This window comes from Camelus dromedarius, chromosome 9 (assembly GCF_036321535.1).
Source record: "Camelus dromedarius isolate mCamDro1 chromosome 9, mCamDro1.pat, whole genome shotgun sequence".
NCBI classification, from domain to species: Eukaryota; Metazoa; Chordata; class Mammalia; order Artiodactyla; family Camelidae; genus Camelus; species Camelus dromedarius.
Window position 1 is genome coordinate 27,423,158 of NC_087444.1, and position 16,283 is coordinate 27,439,440.

The window sequence follows — 16,283 nt, forward strand, 5'->3', positions numbered from 1 at the left end:
CATTCTTTGTTCATTCATTTATTTATTCCACATGTTTTTACCAAGCACCCATTGTGTTTTAGGTGCTGTGTGTGGCCCATGAACAAAGAAGATATACTTTCTGCCCTTGAGAAACTTGTGATCCAGAGACAGGCTAGACTAGTAAGTGAGAAATTTTTAAGAAATATCGAGAAATACTGCAAGTGGGATTAAATAGTGCACTATACAAGCACATAGGAGAATTGGTCACCAAGCCTTACAGAATTAAATCATTTTTGGAGGTAATGACATCTGGGCTAAAACATGAATAGTCTAGTGAGGCTGTTCTGGACACCCTCCGTGTACCGATCACTATGCTGGGCTGTGGAAATATAAGGGTGGAGAGAGCCTGGTCTGAATAATGATGTAGAGTTTAGTTTGACAAGGGATAAAGAAAAGCAAATGGACTGTTTCGATAGATTCATGAAATTCATTAAGGTATTTTGGGGCCAGCTTGGTGGAGATGATGTCTGGGGAGTTAATTCTGGACAAATGAGTAGCAGTTAGGGGAAAAAGCGTGGAGGGAGAAAAATACAGGATGTTCTAAGAAAGAAAACAGCATAAGCGACGCAGAGGCACGAAACGGTGGACCTACAATGGGTACTTTGTATGTTTCAGTGTGGTGTAATTGATGTGTGTAGCTCGAAGCTGGGGCCGTGGAACCTGGGACGTGCTCCATGTGGAAATTACAGTGAGCCAGAGTAATGTTGGTGAATCACCAGCTGGTAGTAGAGGCGATTTGATCACATTGTGCTTGATAAGGATCCCCATAATACCACTATGGTGACAGGATGAAATCTGAAATCCAAATTAGTATGACCGCTACACCAGTGGTACCCACAAATCTACGCCTTCCCCTTTCCCGCAGCCTTCTGGGCTGTTAGAAACACAAAATCTAACCCCAGAAAATGACCAGTGGGGACAGAACAACCTGTTACCCTGTTCCCCCTGTAGACACACGGCCTTGGTGTGGATTTGTACAACTGTGTTTAGGACTGATGGTAGAATCATTGTGTTTTTTTTTTTTTTTTAATCCCTTCCATGCCACAAACCAAGAAAAAAAATCATAATAAAATTTTACAAGTTAGCTGCCACCAGGAATAAACAAGAGAGCACTATAAGAAATGAATCAGAGGCTCTAACTGAATCTCCTCTCAGGACAATAACTCTAATGCAAAGCCGGGGTCTGAGGAGGTCGCAGTGGAAAGGTCTCCTGGGGCATTTCCGAGGAGAAAGGAGATATTCTACCCCTGTCATCTCCACTTCATGTCCTAATATGTCTGTGGATGTGCAGAGAAAACATAATCTGCAGCCTCTGCTCTGAATCAGGGTTGGGATAACCAGGGCCATTAAGGCATCCCCAAGGATCACAGAATTAACCCTCTGTGAACCCGGGGAAGCCACGGCTGCTAACGCACCAGAAGAAAGTTGCTTGATTCTAATCACAGCTGAGCCAGAATGTCACTTGCCATTAAGTTCAATTGGCATTTTTTTTTCATTTTTAAATTACAAGATTACCTTTAAATTGTGTACAGGAGCTCATAACTGCTGTCCATTGGAGGTAATCGGGAGTGATTTCATTTTACCCATGGACAGGCTGCCTCTCATGGAGTCTTTGTTCATTAAGCCTTCGTCTGTCTCCGGTTCCATTTAGGTATCAATGAGGAATAAATTCTGTAGCACAGAAGATACTATATGTTTGCTTTTAGAGTCACCTCCATTGTTGGCTGGTGATTCTTTAGAGCAGGCTGGATTCCCCTGGAACCTGTCACGTATATGTGGCAAATATGCATTCTGTATGTTGCCTGGGCGGTCTTTTTGACAGAGATGGCTGTGTTGGGCTGACCCCATAAACTCTCCAAAAACAGCACTTGGAAAGACAGATCTAAACCTCTAGGCATTCTTTGTTGCCTCCAATTGAAGCAGCCGTAGTAGAACTGCATATAGACCACATCGTAGCATTACTCATCCATTCATACACTCGTTCATTCATTCATTCATTTGACATAATTATTGTGTGTCTGTTGTGTGTAAGACATTGAGCCTGGTACTGTGAGCTACAGTGGTGAGCTACGGTATAGCGGTAACTGGGAAAAATTAAACAGGCTCTTCCATTACAGAGTGGAGAAAATTGGAGGCCCAACCAAGGTGCATTTATTATAGGGTCTGGGGCACAGGCCAGGCTCCTAGGAGAGAGCTCCGTCTGAGCTGGGTGGTGAAGGTTGATAGAGTTTCACTGGCTGAAGGAGCTGCTCGTGCCAGGGTCTAGGGCTGAGAGGGAAGTTCAGAGAGCGTGAAAATGGATAAAAGGTGTGCGGCTATGAAGCAGGCAGAGCAGCAGGCCAGGTTGTTAAGGAAGGATGTAGGTGGAGGAAGTCAGGGATCATAGCACAAGGGGCTTTGTAAGCTCTGTTCTTAAGCATCTACGTTGTTGTCGGGGCAGAAGAGAAGAGAGGAGAGATGTGAGTAGCCAGGCACTGTGGAAACATCACTGTGGATGTTGCACTCACAGCCCACGACTGGCTCTATGGGGTCTGATGGGTTTGCAAGCCTGATGGGACCCCGTATGCAATATCCCTTCCCCTAGAAGCCACCTCTTGCCAGCTGCACTCTTTGATTTTGATCTTTCCCCACAAGAATACCCTCTGTACTCCATTTATCTCAATTCTGCATGTGATGGAATAGAGTTTCAGTAAGAACCCATCTAAAGAGGCTCACAGCCAACAGTTGAAGGCCTGACAAGAGCACTAACACCCATGGCCCAAGACCCTAGCCAGGGGCCCCTCGTAAGCAGAGCAAGGGTTTGGATTTGCCATGGCAAAGTGACTTCAGTGGCTGCATTGTCAAGTCCTTCTTTACTGATAGAAAAGGTTTAAAAACCTGGCTTATGAGTTGTCAGCCGGCATATGTTGGAGAGACACCTGGACTTGGAGTCTCAAGATTTAAGTCTGAATTCAGTTATGTCACCTAATAACTTAGACCCCTCTAAGACATAGAGGCCCCATTTTTTTCCATCTGAAAAAAACCTTACTGTAGGACATTTCTTGGATGAATGGAAGTGAGATAGTACTGGAGAAGCCCTGAGCTCTCTGGGCTTAGTCTCCTCATCTGTAAAATGAGAAGGTTGGGTTAGATCCTTTGAACTCTTTCTGGTTCAAGTGATCTATAACTCCTTGACGCTTACCTACTTGGGAGGCTCGTACTGACCAATGTGCTAAATATAGGAAAAATTGGTTCGGTATCTGATAAAGCCAAAGGGCAATGAATAAAAGATTTCTGAGAGAAGAAACCCTCGTGGCTACTCTGGCCCCATAAAAATTGCTCTCATCCAGAAGTCAGGTGATGGAAGAATGTTTATTTGCTGCTGTCACAGGCTTTACTTGACTTTTGTGGCAAAGACTTGGTCTCAGAGGATGCAGCTGACAGCAAATTTCCTGTAAGACCACTTTGCACTGTAGGAAAAAAAACTGTTTTATCCTTTTATGTTATCTCATGAAACACTGTTGATGCCCTGTTGATGCAAAGAACGCTTCATGTTTCTTCTCGAGTAAGGACTCAAAGAGAGGGGATTGTGAGCACTGAAAATCTGATACCTGATATTGAATAAATGTTCCTGCTGGCTTCTGAAAGGTGATTCGATTTGTAATTTAAACCCCTCTGGGAATGACCCCCTCTATAGAGTACCTTTGATGTATATACATTCTGTCCTTGCCGTATTTAAAGAATTTGTTCTTTCTTAGTAGGTAGATATTGGCATTGCTCAGTATTTAATGACTCAGCTGATTGGCCTTTACTGTGTTGATACAGCTAAAAATAGCCACATGGGGAACCGTTCCAAAGATAGGAGGACGGAAAGTTTTGGGGAGTAGGTGTCTCATCTATTTAGGAATGACTTAAATATGCCCAGTCACAGCTAAAGTGTCCCTTGGCCACAGTGGGGTATCTTCTGTGTTGTTAGGACCCGGAGCCTGATGTTTTCTGTATTACCCATATTTTCTCTTTTGGTGCTTGAGAGAAGACCGACTATGATGTTGATCACATAGGACCATCCAGATACCTATCCTGGAACACAGTCCTCAAACGTTAGGAAGTAAAGCTGCAAATCAGCTACTCAAGATGATGTGGGATGATTAGAGAGCCAGAATTTCAGCGTCATTTTCTCTGGGCATCTGGGGTCACCTCTCTGTAGGTGGCTTCCCCAGCATGCAGCCCCCTGATATGCATTTTGCTATATGTAGTCTTTCCTTTGAGGTCCATCTCTTAGCTTGGGCTTCACTTTCCCAGGGGATAGAAACCCAGTTGCTTGCTCACCTCTACTGTATATTGTCTGGCACATAGTAGGTATGCAAAATAATTTCCAGTAAAGGGTAGAGATCTGTTAGTGTTGCATTTTAACTGTCTGTGTGCTTCACTTGATTGTAAGGTCCTTCAATTAGAGACTTCATTTCTTTTTTAAGTGCTGCATTAGAACAGTGTTGGTTGTTAGTGCTCAATAGTTATTTACTTAATGCTCAATAATTATTTACTTAATGAATGAGTGAATGAATGAATGAATGCATACACATTAATCAAACAAAAATAAAAACAACAACTTGGAAGAAGGTGATCAGACTGGTTACCTAATACGTTTGCACTCAAACTACACTACCCAGAACAAAAAAATTATGCTAAAAATGGTTGTTAAATTAGTCCATCTACTTCTTTATTTTGAATCATGAATCCACTTGGTATGCATGAATATATTTTAAGAATTCTGGCACTAAAACCATTCCAGTATCTACTGCTTTAAAAAAAAAAAACAACTCTATTGAGATATAATTGACATACAATAAAATGCACATTTTAAAAATGTACAATTTAGTAAGTTTTGATATGTGTAGACTCTACTAGGGGAATCATTACACAAGATGACACACATACCCATCACCCCTCAAAGGCAACCGCTGATCTGCTTTCTGTCAGTATACATTAGTTTGTATTTTCTAGAATTTTATGTAAATGAAATTATTCAGTATGTTCTTGTTTCTGTTTAGCTTCCTTCACTCACCACAATTATTTTGAGACTAATCCATGTTGCAGTGTGTAACCAGAGTTCATTCTTGCTTTGCTGAGAAATACCCCATTGTTATGACTATACCTCTGTTTAACCTGTGGTGGGATATTTGGGGAGTTTCCAGTTTGGGGCTATTACAAACTAGGCTTCTGTGGACATTCGTGTAAAAGACTTTGTGTGCACAAATAATTTTCTTTCTCTTAGGCAAATACCTAAGAATGGAATGGTTGGATCATATGATAGATGGATGCTTAACTTTTTAAGAGATTGCCTAAGTTATTTTCCAAAGTAGTTGTACCATTTTGCATTCCCACCAGCAGCGTATGAGAATTCAAGTTCTTTCACATCCTTTCCAAGACTTGCTATGATGGGTGATTTTAATCTTAGCTGTTCTCGTGGGTATGTGGTGGTAGCTCCTTGGAGTTTTAGTCTTCATGTCCCTGATGACTAAGGGTATCGGGCAACTCTGCACGTGCTTACTCAATACTCATGTTTCTTTTTATTTGTTGGGTTGTTTTCTCTTTAGTGACTTTCAAGAGGTCTTCATATTTTTTGAATACAAATTCTTTACCAAGTATATGACTTGCAAATATCCTCTCTTGGTTTGTGGCTTGTCCTTTCATTCACTTAACAGTGTCTTTTGAAGAGCAGTCATTTAAATTTTTATGAAGTCCAGTTTATCAGTTTGTTCCTTACAGACTGTACTTCTCATGTCCCTTCTGAGAAATCCTTACCTAACCCAGGATCAGAAAGGCTTTCTTCTATGTTTTCTTCTTGAAGTTTTATAGTTTTAGATTTTATATTTAGGCCTATGATCCATTTTCAGTTAATATAATGTATTCTTAAAGGTATGGAACAAAGTTAATATTTTTATATGCATATTCAGTTGTTCTAGCACCATTTGTTATAAAGATTACCCTTCAAAGAGGGGAGGGTAGAGCTCGAGTGGTAGAGCGCATGCTTAGCAGGCAGGAGGTCCTGAGTTCAACCCCCAGCACCTCCTCTAAAAAGAAATAAATAAACTTAAGTACCTCCCAACCCTTAAAAAAAAAAAGAGTAGCCTTCATCCACTGAATTGCCTTTGTCTCATGCAGAAAACTAGTTGCCTGTACATTTAGTATTGGAGCTGTATTCTGAATCTTGAAATCTTAATCTCGAAATCTTGGGGTGTTAGCTGTACAACTTTATTCTTTTTAAAAGTTATTTTGGCTATATTAGTTCTTCTGCATTTCCATATGACTTTTAGAATATAATCAATTTCTACCATAATTAACCAGTGCTAGCCAAACAACCCATTTTGTAGGGTTGGGTATTTGTGGGAGATGAATTGAGCATGAAGATGGTCAATGCCTGATCATATCAGATGGACCACTGGCTGCTGGCATTCATGTGTGCTGATGTGGATAGCCTGGCCATTTCTTGCTCTTCCCTGAAGGACTGAGTGCAGGTGAAAGTCTTCAGTCAGCCTCAGTGTGCCCAGTCGCTTAAGCGGTAAGAAGGAAAGTCTTAGGGAAGGTCTTCTCCGGCAGCCTGGTTCAGTACGTGAGAAGCTGCCTGTTCCTGCCAAATACCAGCCGGGCTCATCCTTCTAAATAGATCTGTTCGGACATGGTGGCTTCTTTCCTTTTCTTTTTCCAGAAGCTGAAAATACCCCTTGATAGCTCAACGGAGAAGAATAAATTGTCCCCGTGTATTTACACAGAGGAGAAAGATTTTCTTCATTGTATTTGCAATTCCGTCTCATGAGATGACCTCCATTTTCATAATCCTTCATGGAGTGTCATGATTTAAAAAGCTTTCTCTCCCTGCTGTTTCTGTTAAAAGGTTTTCTGGTGCGATTCTTGGGAAGTCAAATTCTGCATTTAAATGTTGTATTTTTGCAGATGTAATATATAAGAGACTGTACTTCTGGCCTGTTTTTCTTCCTGGGAGAGTAGCACGCAGTTCCACCCTCCTGCATATATTGTTAACCAAGCCGCGAGAGTGTACAGCAGCTTTAATAGCAAAGCAGTTGTGATTACATCTTGCCCGTAATTGTGTTTATTTGCTCACATATGTCCAAGAAGGCAAGCATTAGCCAGACCGTATGGGTATGTACTTGTGCAAGGAAAATCATCTGGCAGATTGACGGTGAGGAAAATAGCTTTCAGCCACGTAGGTCTCTCCTGTCACGGACACTTGCAGAGACTGTCAGGGCTTACTTAGTTTTTTTTTTTTGCTTTCATGGTTCTGAAATCAATTGCATTTGTAAAGCAGGGGAATTTATTATGGGTGATGGATTTGCATCAAAATAATCAAAATATTGGGGGCTGCATATAAAAAGATGCATGTCTGTGATCCAAAATAGAAGAAAGTTGAGAAGTGCTATGGTTCAAAGCAGCTTTAGAAATGGCTACTGTCCCATCAAAGGAAAAGGATGTATGCAGCTTCTCAGGGAATTTAGAGGAAAATCAGAGGGTTACGCGTGTGAAAGAATTTTCGGTCTGCGTCATTGAGCTGTCCCTAAGGAGGATAAGAAAGTGGTGGAGTGGCGTTGGCTTTTGTGAGACAGATGAGTTTGGCTGGGCCACTTATAAGTCAAGACTTTGGAGAAGTTCATTTACTCCTCTGCCTTCACTTGCTTATGACTAGAATGGGGGTAGCAACACTGAGTTTACTGGGCTGTTTTCTCATTTGTTACTCACTGGGCTATAAATAAGTTTCTGACTCTGGGTCACTGCTGTACCCTCAGAAGCTGACACAATTCCTGGAGCATCATACTTTCTCAGTGAATTTTTTTTGAATAAATGAATGTCAATTACATGATAATATGCACAAGTCAACACATGGTATTGTGATTGCTGTTGTAATAAATTACAAATAAGTCACAAACTTCGTGACTCAAAACAAACACAAGTATTTTATCTCACAGCCCTGGAGGTCAGAAAGTCCTAAAATCAAGGTGTCAGAAGGTTGTGCTCCTTCCAGAAACTCTAGGGCCTTTTCCAGCTTCTGGAAGCTGCCAGCATTCCTTGGCCCATGGCCCCTTCCTCTGTCTTCAAAACCAGTACGGTATCATCAAACCTCTCTCTGTCTCTGATTTTCTGTCTCTCTCTTATAAGAATCCTTGTGATTACAGTGGGTGCACTGGATAATCCCGGATAATCTTGCCGTCTCAAGATCCTTAACTGAGTCACATTTGCAGAGTCCCCCTTTGCCACGTAAAATAGCATATTATGTGGGATTAGGGATTAGGACGTGGACATCTTTGGGAGGTGTGTCGTGATTCTGTCTACCACGAGTCTCTCTTATGGAATAAAACCCTCACTGTTTATTATTGCGACTTCTTCGTATTACCTGTTTGAAAGTTCCTGTTGAGGGCTTTCCCTACAAATAACAGTCAAACTCCCAGATTCTTTTGACTCCTTGGCAATGGCCCAGGGATGCCGGACACCACCCATGCTCCTTTAGGCCTCAGCTGATGGTGATTTATCTCACCCACATTGGGAGTTAGGAGGGCATTTTTTTGGGTTGAATAAGTTTCTCTCAGCACCTAACAGAGGGTTGGGCAGGCAATATGTGATTGTGGAATGAATGAGTAAATCACTGTTGAAAATGTAACAGGCTACCTTCTAAGATCCCTTCTAAAGACGAGGGATGCCTTATAGAAAATTCTTTGTAACCAGCAGAAGAACAGCACTTAGCAATGCGTATACATGTCCTAGGACTTTCTTGTCAAGAAAACGATGTGATGGTTCAGTGCCTCTCTTCCTTTGGGCTGAGAAATCTTCAAACACAGGGTTAGAGTCCTCAAGACCTGAAGTTTGCTGATGTGTTGCCTGAAAAATCTGTGAAATAGAATTAAATTGTGTGAGTAACCAAATAATTCATGGAGAAGCCAAGATCTTCCACATGTTTTGGGCTAGGAGAGGGTTAAAGTATCCTCACATTGAAACTTTTATCCATTATTTAGAGTTTTTGTGGCCATGTCTAAAAATAAGCCATTGAAATCCTTCCATGATAATGTCAGACTTAAATGAATTTTCTATCCTTGGCAAATTTGGTGGGAAGTTCTTTCTTACAATGAACCCAAATAATTTCCCCATGGTGCCTGTCCATCCTTGTGTTCTGTGTCCTACATCACCTCCCCTTTGGTGCCCTCCATAGACTTCTCACCCCAGGGTAATGTCTGCCTCCCTTTTCTCTCTCCTCCTACCCATTCCTTGTGGTTTCTGTAATGCCAGATTGCAAGGGGCTAGCCTAAATCTCTTCTACTAGACTATCATTTCTTAAAAGCAGGTTTGTTTTATCTTTGAGTCTCAGAGCTCAGCAGAGGGCAAGATTTATGGTATCAGGAGAGTCTAGTTCAGGTGAATTAACACTACACAAGTAATTGAGCATCATGGAATGAGCTCTGGAAACCCAGTAAAGAGTGTGGGAGTTGAGGTCTGCCTGTGCAGCTTTCGAACTGAGCGAATCGGGGAAGGTGGTTCTCGTCTCTGAGTCACAGATTCCTGTGTCTTTATGGCAACCCCTTGGGATTGTTTTCAGGATAAAATGTGTGAATTATGGGAGTGTATTATGCGAATATGAAGGGTTATCCCAGTGCCCTTGAAGCCACATAGAATAGATCTCATCCTCTTCTGTTTGGCAGCCCTTCAGGTATTCCAAGGAAGAGATCTCACACTCCATATCCCAAACTGACAACATACATAATAACTAACTGAGATGTCCAGAATGAAAGTTTGGGGTTTCAGATATCTGCTCTGCTGCTGTTAAGCTGTGTGATCTTGGGAAAGTTACTTCTCTATGCTTCAGTTTCCCCATCTGTGAAAATGGGATAAAGATAGAACCCATTTCATAAGGTTGGTGTGAGGTCTGGATTAGATATTGCATATCAAAGCTTATGATAGCAACTGGCATGGATCAATCAGTCAATTATAATCACATGATTATCATTGTTTCCTCCCAGCCTTAATGTCCCTAGTTCCTTCTACCTTATGAATCTTTTTTTCCCCGGGCATTATTCTCTGAGGATGGCAGACAAATTCTATCTAGTCTTCCAACTGCAGTTCGTTCATAATGGCTGTCTTGAACTTTGTGTTAAGATGGATTCTGAGGCTCTGTGTGGGTTCTGTAGGAAAGAATATGAAAATAAACTACTGGTATTTTCCAACAATGGAGAAATGGTAACAATCATGCCCCAAATATGCTGATATTGAATCTCTTTACAATCCTGGGTCAACTGAGTCTAAATTCTTATTTTATTGCATAAGTCAGACCATATGTCAAGTTGAGTTTTCTAAGGGTCAGTTTGAGAAACATGAAAGGCAAGAGGTACCTGCTGAACTCCTGTCAAGAGCCAGGCACTCTTTTAGGTAATGTTCATATAGAAGTGAATGAGTTTTGCTTGTTAATGGTGTTTATATTCTCATGAGGCAAGAGGAGAGAATCAACTAAAGAAGTATATTTGAAGGTGATTTCAAATACTAATAAGTACTAAGCGAAAATCAAAACTAGATATTTTGATAGTGACTTGGGGATGGGGGAAGGTTGTGTTATTTTTGCTGAACAGTCAGGAAGGACATTGGAATTGGGATTCGAGTAGAAAGGATCCAGTTCTCCATTGCTGCTAAAATGCATAACCACAAACTTGGTGGCTTGAAACAACACAAATCTATTTATCCTATAGTTCTGTAGGATACAGAGCTACACAGGTCTCACTGGGCCCAAACCAAGGTGTCATCAGGGCTCCATTCCTTTCTGGAAACTCTAGGGGAGAATCTGTTTCTTTGCCTTTTCTGACTTCTGGAGGCCGCCTGCATTTCTTGGCTTGTGGCCCCTTCTCCATCTTCAAAGCCAGCAGTGGTGAATCTAGTCCATCTCAGTCCTCTCTCTCTGACTCTTCTGCCTCTCTCTTCCACCTTTAAGGACTCTTGTGATTGCACCGAACCCACTTCACTAATCCAGGATAATCTCCCTCTTAAGGTCTTTAATTTGTTCATACCTTCAAAGTCCCTTTTGTCATGGAAGGTAACATATTCCCAGATTCCTGGGGTTAGGACACAGACATGTGCCACACAGTTGTATGAGTATATGGGGCTGAGCCTGCCAGGCTCCAGGAAGAAGGACTCCAGGGTGGGAAATGCTTGGCATGTGTCAGGGAAAGAAAGAAGACCAGTGTACCTTCTGAGCAAGGAGGGGAGTGGCGGAAGGTGAAAGTCACGCTTTTACTCTTAGTTACTGAGGAGTTGCTCTGTGTCTCTCACTTGGTGAACACTTTCTATGTATTATTTCATAGACTCTCAGGATAGCCCTATGCGAAAGGTGTTATTGTTCAGTTCCTTCTACCTGATGAGCAAACAATAGATCAGCAGTTAAGATACATGTCTAAGATGATAGAACCAATACAAGGTGAAGGCAAAATGTGAATCTGGGCCCTCTGTGTATGAGCCGCTGTTCTTGACCTTTGTGCTTCCTGCCTTCCGCACCACGACACCACTGCTTGGAATTAGATCTCGGTGTAAGCTTGGAGAGGGGGCCCACGAGCCACTGGTGAGCCTAGCTTCTGCCTTGACTTCTCTTCCTTAAGTTTGCTTTGAAACTGTCCTTATTGGTTTTGAGCTTTGGGGATATTTTCCTGAGAAACAACAGATCAGTTGAGAAAGAGAAAAACAGTTGCTAACAGCTGGGAGGTGACCTGACATTCAGAGCCAGGCCTTTGTCATTCTGAGCGCTGGCCTGGTGCTCACAGCCAGGCCCTGGTATTCTTCCGTTGCACATTAGCGATTTTCTGGAACACCAGCATCAGACAATGCCACTCTGTGACCATGATGCAGTAGGACACAAACAAGATCACCCTGGAAGTATGCCCAGTCGCAGACTAAACGTGGATGTTGACCATCCACAAAATCCCAGCCCTCTTGCTGTCCCGGCCAGGAAGCGGGACTGCGGCTCCCTCACCAATCACACCTGCAGCTCTGCTCTGGTCTGCCCTCCCTGTAGACGGGACTCACTAAGGCACATCATCAGTTACTGCTGCTTCCACACAGTCCCCAACCTAGAGCAAACCCCCGTTGTCTTGAATCTACTTCAAGATCACTGAACACGTGCCCAAATCTTTTAAGTCATTCTAGCTCTGTTTACTGAGATCATACGGAGCTCCTATGGTATAGGTTCTCCCTTGTTCCAACAAGCCAACAAAACAGCCTTTATGTTACAGCAGTGTCCTGGGTACCTTTGGCTGAGAGGCGTTGTCAATCAAGAAACACAGATGCACGTAGCAGCCCTACATCCCCAGTGTGCAGCTCTGTGCTCATGGGGATTGTTAAAGGTTAAGTGGAGTCTTATCATGAAAGAGACACATGAAACAAATTTGATGATAAACTGCAAAGAATAGGGTGCTCAAAGTCCTCAGGGACAGGACTGTATTGAGGGGAACATACTACTTAGGGTTCAGTTCCCGACCCTCCTGTGTGACCTTGGGCAGGTTGCTTAACCTCTTGACTCCTGTTTTATCACCTTCAAAATGAGCATAATGACATATCCACCTATGAAAATCTGTAAATTAAATGAGATAGTCCATGGAAAGAACCAAGACCAGCCCAAGACCTACCATCACACAGTAAGCAGATAATAAGGTTGACTCTTTATTGCAAATATTTTTTGAAGAAAGAAGAAATTTGCTGGAGACAATCTAACAAGGAGTGCCATTCTGGAGGAGGGGGGCTTAAAAGGAGCCCTGGTGATGGAAATGTCCTATATCTTGTCAGGGGTGGTGGCTACACAGGTGTGTACATTTATACAAACTCACTGAACTCTACATTTAAGATCTGGGACTTTCACTGTATGTAACTCAATAAAGGAGTTCATAATTAAAAAAAAAAATAAAAAAGAGCCTTGAAGGCAAGGTAAGACTAGGTAAGCCAATACAAATTGAGGTCACACTGCAGGCTTCCAGAACAGCATTAGAAGTTCTCAGTGATCAACGGAGACAGAGAGGCATTCCCTTAAACCCACCCCTAGAGTTCCTGAACCCCTTCACCCGTTCTGTGAGCATGGCTAATTCTCCTGACTGGAGCTCCAGTATCAGATGATTATAGTTAAGCAACTGAGTCTTTGGAAAAGAAAAAGTGCTAAATAGCTGAGAGGTTCTTGTGAGCTGAAATGATTTCATGAAAGCACATTAAAAATGCAGTCTAATTTTGGATTGAGAAATACCTGGATTCAGATCTTGGCTTCTCTGGTTTTATGATGTGGGGCAGTTTACTTCACATTCTGCAACTTCCTGTGTTCTCTGGCAAAAAAAAAAAAAAAAAAAATGACTATAGAGAGAATAGATGTAAGGTGTTTAGCAAATTGGGCATATAAGGGTAGTATTTTGTATCACTTGTGGTGGTGGAGGTGGTGGTGCTGGTGGCTGGTGGTGGAGGTGGTGGTTGGTGGTGGAGGTGGTGGTTGGTGATGGAGGTGGAGTTGGTGATGGTGGTGGTAGTGGCACTGATGGTGGGAAAGGTGGAGGAAATAAGAAACTGATACAGCAATATGTGTAATGACCCTGAATTCCAAAATATAAACTGAAGCACATTTTTCCTCAACTGAAAATTGAAAGGTTGATAGTTTTCTACTCTTCAAGCTTCATCTTCTGTTGACCTGGTGCTGCTCTGCGTTGCCCCGCTGTAGCATAGATTGAAGTGGCAAGAAAGATAAGAAGGAAGCTCACAGTGAAGAGAGGGATATCAAAGACTGGGGCCTCAGCTCTCTTTTAATAGAAGACCACTTATAGCATCCATCTCAGTACCTTCTGGTCCTGCAGGCGACCTAAGCTCAGGCCTGGCTTCTTGCCCTCTCAGAGGTGCACTTCTGAGTGCAAGTATTTGCTTAATATGAATCTTTTAAAAGGGCTGCCAGACCTCCCTTAGCCCTCCGTTTCCCTGCCTTCCCTCTACCCCTAGACCACATTTCACCTACTTCCCCATAGAGCCCCCTCTCCTACTGCAAGGAACCCTGGCCAAAACCCAGACTTGCACCACCAGAAATCACAACGTCAACTTCAGCACGAGCTGAACGAGGATTTGCAGCAGATCACAATGCTGACGCAGTAGACCCCAACTTTATTCCTGCGGTGCCGAAGCAAGCCACATCCTGTGATGATCTGTCCTCTCTTTTGTTTTTTTCCTCCTCCAGAATATAATAAATTAAACATAGTATGAAATGCAAAAAGGTTACATTGAGACATATACTATTTGAAGGTTTAATTCATTTTTCTAGTGTATAAGATACAAGGGTATTAAATTTTTAAAGCGGTGATCTCCTAAACTCTCTACTTTACGAGGGCTTTCTTCATAAAGATAAATGGTTTCCTTGCCAAATCAAATGCAGATTTGAAACAAATTAAGTTAATGTTCAATGGTACAAGGTAGAATGGATGGGGGAGCTGTTTTATTTTGCATTGTAATAACCATACACACCTAAATCAATAGCTGTGGAAAAAAGGCAATAATATCACGTAACTGCAGGAAATGAAATATAGTGGCTGAGTGGAGGGGGGGAACCGGCTGCGAAAAGAAAGGGTTTGTATTGGAATAATGACATTTCATTAAACAGGGAAGGAGTGCTATTGAAGAGAGGTCCATAGCAGTAAATTCTATTTCTTATAATAACACTTGAGACGAGTTAAAGTTGGCTGGGTATTGTGATAAAGGATAATGCCATCGTCCCTCCGTGTGTTGTGCTGTAATTTTATGTTTAAAGAAAACCCAAGATATTAAAGAGGCAGCGTGTGTTTTCAGAGGACGTCCTCATTCTTCTGATCTGTTGCTTAATTTGGTACAAGGTCCAATAATCTATCTGAAAGTCAGTAGTCAGATAAGGGACGTGGCATGTGGCTCAAGGTTTTTTTTTTTTTTTTTTAATTGCTCTTGAATGAAAGCCAACAGGTTTTCTTCTTTCTTTCTTTCTTTCTTTCTTTCTTTCTTTCTTTCTTTCTTTCTTTCTTTCTTTCTTTCTTTCTTTCTTTCTTTCTTTCTTTCTTTCTTTCTTTCTTTCTCTCCTTCCTTCCTCCCTTCCTCCCTTCCTCCCTTCCTTTCCTTCCTCCCTTCCTTTCCTTCCTTTCCTTTCTTTCCTTCCTTCCTTTCTCTCTCTCTCTTTCTCTCCCTCCCTCCCTTCATTTTGTAGGGGGCAGGTCAGGGACAAAGGAATTTGCTATTAATGAAAGCTGCTTTTCAGCAGTTATCAGAGAGACAGAAACATGTTCCTAGAGCTGGTATCTTTGAACTTATATTTGTCTCTCCATCATCTCTAGAGTAGCTACCAAGGAGGAATCCTAGAAGACCCAGATACCTTGGCTTTCACAGGTGCGGGGACTGACTCAGGGTTATCACTGTCTGAAACCATTGTGAGTGAACTGTTACCATCTCAAACTGGCTCTAAAAGAGATTGTACAAGGACCACCATCCTCCTCCTTCAGCTACAGCCTCACATGGTATGTTCTTGGGGCTCCCCAATGCTTTGAAATTAGCCTGCAGATCCTGAAAGCTGGGGAGAAGGTTTTTTGTTTCTCCCTGGATCTCTTTTTGCTCTCTTCACTGCCAGAGACAGATGCACCTTTTCTATCTGGCACCAACATGCCCACCTGGAGCTGGGTCTATAGAGATGCTGGCAGGAAAAACATGATATGAGAGGAGTCACCTCCTCCAGGAAGGCTTCCCTGCCCTCACAAATTGGATGAACTTTTAGTCTCCGCTTACAGTGCAGCTTTGGAGTGGGAAGATAGTATATTATGCATTTTCCTATATTATCCCAAGTAACCCTGCCTGCATCATGAGAAGCAGGTAACACAGTTAAGCACACGGGCTCTGGAAGACAAATCACGCAAGTACAATATAGGGTTTGTGACCCGAGTAGCTCTGTAATCTTGGGCGATTCCCTTAACCTCTCTCTTCCTCAGTCTTCTCATTTTTTAAATGGTACCCACCGCTCAGGAATGTTGTAAGGATTAGGTGAGAGGATGTCCATAAAGCAATTAGCAAGGTGTTTGGCATGCAGAATGTTCCGTAATTGTTCAGTGTTCGTTGCTGTTGGTACTAGTACCATTATCTTCATTATTAAAAACCCAATCAAGGATTATTCTCCCCTATTTCTCTTTGAGGAGCTTAAAGTTCAGCCGAGTGAGGGACATAGATGGCACTCGATGAAACTTCCTCACTTCATCCCTTCCTCCCTTCCTGGTGTT

At 42.3% G+C, this 16,283-nt stretch overlaps 1 long non-coding RNA gene across 1 annotated transcript in view; it reads left to right on the top strand.

Moving 5' to 3' along the window:
• LOC116154815 (uncharacterized) overlaps positions 1-16,283 on the top strand; it is a 584,547-nt gene that overhangs the window by 257,867 nt on the left and 310,397 nt on the right. The window contains exon 5 of the long non-coding RNA XR_010382264.1: positions 63-141. This is a non-coding gene — a long non-coding RNA (uncharacterized LOC116154815). The remainder of the gene's footprint in view (positions 1-62; positions 142-16,283) is intronic.